Below are 6472 nucleotides of genomic sequence, written 5' to 3'. Positions count from 1 at the left end.
ATTATCTTCTTCTGAAGACGAGGATGATTATAGGACTCTGCCAACGCCTCCACGTTTGAAACGTAAAGATTTTATATATTTGTTTAAATATATTGTAACTATATGTACTGTGTGTATATATTCTAAAGTATATATTCTATATAATTCAATTTCAGAAGTAACGGACGCTCAAAACAAAAATAAAAATAAAAGGCTTGTCTTGTCGACAAGTATAAGTGATGATGAGTCTGCAGAAGACAATTTATGTATACAAAGTTTGTTTAAATACTACTTTATTGAAAATATATTCTTGAATTAAATTATAATTTATAATGGTCAATTTTTCAATTAATTATGAATTTTAAACGCAAGCTTTAATGGTGCTTCATTCACGAAATATTATTAGATAAAAAAATATTTTTCAATTGGTTTAAATGATTTATAGATAATACGAAAAAACATTTCAATAACTTGCAAAGATGAGCAAGCATAATAATACATAATACACAAGAGTAATAAAAAACATAACTTTTTTTATAGCTATGCCGAAAACTTCAAACAAAGAAGTTCCGAAAACAAAAGAGTTTTATTCGGAATCGTCCATTGCGTTACGTGATCAAAATAATAAGTCATCAATAAACGTTTTGGGTAATAACATTTCCAACTGTGCATTCAATAATTCTATTTGCACTTGCAAACATTGCCCAATCCACAAAGATTTGCAAAATAATAACGGTTTGTATATATTGATATTAATAAATGCAGATATTTATAAATATTTTTCGTGTTTACTTTAAATTTCACATAGTCATTTATTCAGTTAATTAAACATGCAATTAAATAATTATGTATGCAATGTATATATTTAACTATATTAATTTCGTTAAGCATATTGTTTAATTCAAAAGTTTTGATAGATAAATAAAACATTCTACATTTCAATACATGTATACTATTAAATCTAAAAGAAAATGTAATCAATGTCGCCGCAGTTACTGAAATAAATAACAAGATTTATATTAATATCTATATTTGGCTGATATCAAATTCATGGTATTTGAAAATATAAAATAATATATATATATATGTTAATCATTTATTGTTGTAGATTCTGTAACATATTTTAAAGAAATTATACGGCAACAGCATCTCTTTAAAGCAGAAATTTGGCAACAAAGTGATAACATAAGAGACATTAAAAATGCAATAGAGAATCTACATCATACAAATGGCAATAATGCTGTAGACAATACCAGACAGCGATCTATTTTTTCTTCCTGCAATATTCCCATACAAAATGAAAGACAGTTGGAGCAGGTGGAGGAGTTCTTGAAAATTGATGAAAATTTTGATACATCGGTAAATAATGTATATATATAGTTATCAAATTTATTTCATAAATCCATAATTCTATACAGCTGCTTTTTAATGACGAAAATATTTCAGATTTTAGAAGCTTCAAAAGTTGGAGGGAAGAATGCTTACGAATTCATAAAACGCAACTTGTGTCAAATTCTCACCAATGAATTAGCTGCTAAATATAGTTGGCTGGGAAAAAAGAATAAACGTGTATTCCGGATATTAAAGCTATCACAGTTATTAATCGGTATGTTTTTTATACAATAATAATAATGAGGCAAGCTTGTTTTTTATCCTTACATACCTATTTTTTTAAACTGTGCTGTTTTAAATGAATGTTCAGTACGTAAATATATATATATATCAGTTTCTGTTACAGCTGCAGGCGAAAAGTTAAACGCTACTTTCACAAAAAAAGAAATCGAAGAGGCAATACAAAAATGGCTAAAAAGGGCGAAAGAAAGGTTTGATGCGGAACAAAAAAGATTAAATGTTCAAAGGCAACCGGAAGATTTGTGAAATTTTTCAAGCTTTTGTTTTATGTTCAGTTCTTATTTGGTTTAGTTTGTTTTTTGAGTAAATTATTAATATATATAAGTAATAATTTATTTAGACGCAATATTTTTTATGTCCTCTCGTACGTTGATGCCTAATAAGAAATTTCTAAGAATGTTTTATATATATATATACACAGTATATATTTTATTAATATATTACATATTAATATATTTTGTGTTATAATATATATATATATATATATATATATATATTAAGATATGTAATAAGATGAGTTCCTATTTGATTTAGTTTGTTTGTTTGATATTTTGAGTTTATTATTAATATGTAATAGTTTTAGAAACGCAATATATTTTTGAAGTCCTCCTGTATATGTTGATGAGAGTTAGAATAAAAAATTTCTAAGAATGTTTTGTTTCGTATATAGTATATTAAATTACATTTTGTGTTATTATAATATATATATATATATATATATATATATATATATTATATAGATCGTAATAAGACGAAACTAAGAATTATATATAATATGTATATTTTATGAAAAAATCAAAATATTTAATATATAAATTCATAATTATACTGAAAGTTTTCTTTATTATTTTATTTTATTATATTTAATGACAGATGTCCAAAATGGATATCCTATGGATGTCCATTTTATGTCCATGGACGGGCGACCGTAAAATGGACATAAAATGGACGTCCACAGGATGTCCTGTGCTATCTGGAATTTTATTGTATACCTATAAAATTGAAATTTTACATACAGGACATATTTTGGGCATTCCATGGATGTCCGCTTATGAAAATTGGAACGTCTTATGTACGTTCAATTGAGGTCCATCAAATGTTCACTGGACGTCCAATATGGACATCCTACGGACGTCCAGCGGATTTGCAAACGTACCTTGAATGGACGTCCATCGGATGTTCAAATGTCCACAAACGTACGTTCGATGGACGTCCAGTGGATGTCCGTGTGCTCTCTGGGAAGTAATAATTTTACTGTATGCATACAGTATTCCTTACATTCCAGATTTTTCTTGTGCGTTACTAAAGACAAAGTCTCAAAACATAAAACATTGTCTTAAAATTATAAATCAACCATTCTGCTCAGACGGTCTGAGTCAGACCCTTACTTATGATGTCGTGCGACTTTGTGAGCTGTTTTGATCTTGCCTCTACGACGTCGTGCGAGTTTTGAAACTTTTCAGATTCTGATATCTCGCCAGAGCTGTTTGGAATCGGTGGTAGATCTGATAATATGTTTCGATCTAAAAATCCAGATTTGATTTTCGATGATGTTTCGTTGTCAGTTGTATATACAATATGCGTTGATGAATAGTAAAAAAGTCTGTTTACAGACATGATATAAAACTATCATTGAGATTTCTGCACAAGGATTTACAAACAGCTTCATCTTAATAGCTCAAGATGGAATGCACAAGAGATAAGATGTGAGGATTTGCAATTCATAGGGATTTCAAGTTCAATTTAATAACTGTAAGTATAAAGTGCAAATTATGAAATGGATTTAAACAGGAGAAAATACACTACAGATTCCCCTAATGGTATTCAAAAAATAGATGACGAGACATCACAATCTTTAAAAAATTTGTTAAATCAGATTATAAAATGGCTAAAACTTACGCAGCTCTCGTGGCTTTTTTATCCGCTTCAATGTTTTAGATTGAGTTTCATTTTCATCATCGGATGAGGAGCTCGATATTCGTCTATTGGGTATCACTTTTCTATGCCCTTTCCCGAGTTGGTCATCGTCAGTAGTTATATAATTTGCACCTTCCGCGACCTTTCGAGCCTTTTCAAGAGACGCTGAAAAAAAGTATTTATTATAAATAGAAACTAGAAATATCGCAGATATTTCTTTATTCTATAATAAAGAAGTATGCCTATTGCAAAATTTTTCGATGGTAACAGGCAAGTTATCCCATAACTTTTTATCTGGTTCAGATTTTTTGCTATTAGCGTACTGACGTTTTTACAATTTGTCGGCCACCAACATGACGGTTCATCACCATTTGTTTCAAGTCAATTGGATGGTACTTCGGAAACTTCGTTGTTGTTGAATGTTACGACTGCATACGCCATGTCTATCACCAATCGTAAGTGAAAATGAAGTAATTTCAAAAAGGAACAAGAGGAAATGAGATTGCAGGAAAGAATTTGAAAAATACGAGGAACGATCTTTTCTATTGGATTGAATTCTAGATAATTAATGATTATATTGCAATAAAGGAATCACTACACTTGAAGTGGTTTCCTCAGGATTTTGCAATTTCAAACACTTTCTCTGTATTTACGATGCTAACAACGTAATCCGTTCTGATATAAATCTTTTGTTAACCAGAGAGATGCCAAATTTCTGAGAATCGCACGGTATTGAAAAAAATGACCTCGTGTTGCTATACTTATTTCCTCTTATGTAAAGAACATTACTGTCGCTAAAAATTTTTGTTACGATAAAAATCGAATCGGCAACAATTCTCATAATCCTCTGTTGAGATGAAAAATCCATCGAACTCGAGAAATTTGATCTTTATTGCAGACTTCGAATAGTGTACAACTGGATACGATTTGCGGTATTGAGTTTGAATAGGTAGAGCATTTTCTTCTGTTATACGATTAACGATTTGATGTAATGGTTTTTGCGAATTCTTAACCTGTTTCTTTATTACCTGCAAACAGTTTTCGAATTTAAACGCACTGAATTGATCTAAGCAGCCAAATCGGGTTACATCAGAAGCGAGGTGTACGAGATTATGTATATTATGCGTAATGTTTTCCGAGCCATACAATTCTCCATAATGCAAAACGAACCAGCGCAATAAAGATTGAGCATAATCATTCATAACTAAACACAGTTTACGATCAGCTAAAATACGGATTGCTACGCTTAATGAAAGAAAATGATTATACAAATCTTTCCGCAAAACTAATTTCAAAACCACGGGGCCAGTGTAAAGAAGAAACTGACGAAACTCAGTAGCCTTTTATCTATCGACATCGTTAAGACTTCTCGGTTTTCTACTAAATTCTTTAGTTATGAAGCATTTCATTGACTCTATAATTTTTGACGCAGCCTGCAGTTGTTCGTTAGTAAGTCGAACATTTTTAGGGCCTTTAATCCAGAATTGAAGAAGATGTTTGGTAACTCCCAAGCATACAAGATGCATATAGTCTAAAACAACTTGGGAAACCATATCTATATTTAAATTTAATAAATCTGAATAACCCACATGATGCTCAGGCTGTTGTTGATGTTGAAAGGAATGATCGGTTCTTAATTCGCTATCTATTTCAGGAAATGTCATGCGATGGCCCAATGCATCTCCTTCTTGAATACATTTAGAACATCCAAAGTATTCATTGTAACCTTTCGTATAAGTGAGAAACGACTTTGCAGATGCATCGCAAACAATTGCCTTGATACTAACACAACATTTATGATCATCAACATCAAGGCCGTTTCTAAGAATTTCAGTCATGTCAATGATAAATTCTTTCAGATAAATATTAGCATCAGCAGGTTTCTTGTCACCATAGTATATGCCAACAACGATAGGCTCGATGTAGAAATCAGTTTCGATTGATACTAAAATTGGCCAAAATTAAGCTCGCGAACTTTTGAACAAAGGTAAACCGTCACAGTTTATATTTATTTTTATTTTATAGGGGATAACTTGAAAGTACTTTGCAATCGAACGTTTCAGTCCATCTGTTAGTCCGAAATGCATGTAATAGCCATCATTCATTGGCTGAATCTTATAGGACGTATTTCGAGGTGTTTTCATAAGAGTTCGAACATCTATTGGTAAATCAGAATGACCGTGCAAAGAAAGAATTTTTAATAATGCATTCACGCTTCTGTGTGACACGTTATTTTGTACAGTCCAACAGCGCAATTCGTCTGATAAACTTACATTGACAGTACTTAGAATGTCACAATTAGTTTCAACGAAGGACTCATTAGAGTCACTTGACAAATATTCCGCTATATGTTTTGTCCCAATATCAGCAACATCGCCCGTGTGAATAAAGACATTGCTTTGAGTTATAGGAATATCAATATCCGTGAAAGAAGCTGATAACTGGTCGTTATGTATTTTATTGGCAATTGAATAATTGAGTGGACTGACACGATCGATATGGCAACTATGAGATAAAGGTGTTATATGAGAAGTAGATGGCTGATTATGATCTGTTAAGTACCGTGCGATTTGTGCATTGAGCAATTGGTTTTTTCTACGTTTAGATAATGAGGCAATATCTTTTGGCATTTTTGAAAAAACGATCCAGTAAAAAATAGTTGCTATCATACATTTAAACTTATGATGGATAAAAAGGTAGTATAGGTGTATAATATTGAAGATATTGAGTGCAATTACAGTTGGAAAATCTGTAAGATAAAGAGAAATAAGAAATAAGAAATGATAATAGTTTTAAATATCAATAGTTTTCTCTGTAATTTGCCTTTACACTATTATGACGATAATAGAAAGTGTTTATTGGTATTAATTATTAGTAACTAAAAAGAAATTGTAAGTATTCGTAATTGTGTGTGTGTGTATATTCGTAACAATGTATTATTCAG

Source organism: Prenolepis imparis, unplaced genomic scaffold, assembly GCF_030444845.1.
Source record: "Prenolepis imparis isolate NDT839.2.m4 unplaced genomic scaffold, iyPreImpa1.0 SCAF_163, whole genome shotgun sequence".
NCBI lineage: Eukaryota > Metazoa > Arthropoda > Insecta > Hymenoptera > Formicidae > Prenolepis > Prenolepis imparis.
Note: the sequence above shows the minus strand (reverse complement) of the source record.